General features: G+C 49.9%; 7 non-coding genes across 7 annotated transcripts; all 7 read right to left on the minus strand.

Moving 5' to 3' along the window:
- Window positions 1-139: 139 nt before the first annotated feature.
- Pmar_PMAR002765 lies at window positions 140-212 on the minus strand. The gene has a single exon. It is a non-coding gene; the product is annotated as a tRNA-Val (tRNA).
- An 89-nt stretch (window positions 213-301) lies between these two features.
- Window positions 302-374, minus strand: Pmar_PMAR002766. Its single transcript has one exon. It is a non-coding gene; the product is annotated as a tRNA-Val (tRNA).
- Window positions 375-463: 89 nt separating this feature from the next.
- Pmar_PMAR002767 lies at window positions 464-536 on the minus strand. The gene has a single exon. It is a non-coding gene; the product is annotated as a tRNA-Val (tRNA).
- Window positions 537-625: 89 nt separating this feature from the next.
- On the minus strand, window positions 626-698 carry Pmar_PMAR002768. The gene has a single exon. It is a non-coding gene; the product is annotated as a tRNA-Val (tRNA).
- An 89-nt stretch (window positions 699-787) lies between these two features.
- Window positions 788-860, minus strand: Pmar_PMAR002769. Its single transcript has one exon. It is a non-coding gene; the product is annotated as a tRNA-Val (tRNA).
- Window positions 861-949: 89 nt separating this feature from the next.
- Window positions 950-1,022, minus strand: Pmar_PMAR002770. Its single transcript has one exon. It is a non-coding gene; the product is annotated as a tRNA-Val (tRNA).
- An 89-nt stretch (window positions 1,023-1,111) lies between these two features.
- Pmar_PMAR002771 lies at window positions 1,112-1,184 on the minus strand. The gene has a single exon. It is a non-coding gene; the product is annotated as a tRNA-Val (tRNA).
- Window positions 1,185-1,285: the final 101 nt, after the last annotated feature.

Raw genomic sequence — 1,285 nt, forward strand, 5'->3', positions numbered from 1 at the left:
GCGATCTTCTGCGTGTAAGGCAGACGTCATAACCACAAGACCATCCCGGCGACGGAACCGTTGAAGCAAGCTCAATCCAGCAAGTGAGTCATATGTTGACTGTTCAGATCCGGCATGTCATATGCGTAGGAGTAAGCTATACCAGGAGCGAGGATTGAACTCGCGATCTTCTGCGTGTAAGGCAGACGTCATAACCACTAGACCATCCCGGCGACGGAACCGCTGAACCAAGCTCAATCCAGCAAGTGAGTTATGTATTGACTGTCCAGATCCGGCATGTCATATGCGTAGGAGTAAGCTATACCAGGAGCGAGGATTGAACTCGCGATCTTCTGCGTGTAAGGCAGACGTCATAACCACTAGACCATCCCGGCGACGGAACCGTTGAACCAAGCTCAATCCAGCAAGTGAGTCATATATTGACTGTTCAGATCCGGCATGTCATATGCGTAGGAGTAAGCTATACCAGGAGCGGGTATTGAACTCGCGATCTTCTGCGTGTAAGGCAGACGTCATAACCACTAGACCATCCCGGCGACGGAACCGTTGAACCAAGCTCAATCCAGCAAGTGAGTCATATGTTGACTGTTCAGATCCGGCATGTCATATGCGTAGGAGTAAGCTATACCAGGAGCGAGGATCGAACTCGCGATCTTCTGCGTGTAAGGCAGACGTCATAACCACTAGACCATCCCGGCGACGGAACCTTTGAACCAAGCTCAATCCAGCAAGTGAGTCATATATTGACTGTTCAGATCCGGCATGTCATATGCGTAGGAATAAGCTATACCAGGAGCGAGGATTGAAATCGCGATTTTCTGCGAGTAAGGCAGACGTCATAACCACTAGACCATCCCGGCGACGGAACCGTTGAACCAAGCTCAATCCAGCAAGTGAGTCATATATTGACTGTTCAGATCCGGCATGTCATATGCGTAGGAGTAAGCTATACCAGGAGCGAGGATTGAACTCGCGATCTTCTGCGTGTAAGGCAGACGTCATAACCACTAGACCATCCCGGCGACGGAACCGTTGAATCAAGCTCAATCCAGCAAGTGAGTCAAATATTGACTGTTCAGATCCAGCATGTCATATGCGTAGGAGTAATCTATACCAGGAGCGAGGATTGAACTCGCGATCTTCTGCGTGTAAGGCAGACGTCATAACCACTAGACCATCCCGGCGACGGAACCGTTGAACCAAGCTCAATCCAGCAAGTGAGTCATATATTGACTGTTCAGATCCGGCATGTCATATGCGTAGAGTAAGCTATACCAGGAGCGAG

The sequence above is a fragment of the Perkinsus marinus genome, assembly GCF_000006405.1.
Source record: "Perkinsus marinus ATCC 50983 genomic scaffold scf_1104296942604, whole genome shotgun sequence".
NCBI lineage: Eukaryota > Perkinsozoa > Perkinsida > Perkinsidae > Perkinsus > Perkinsus marinus.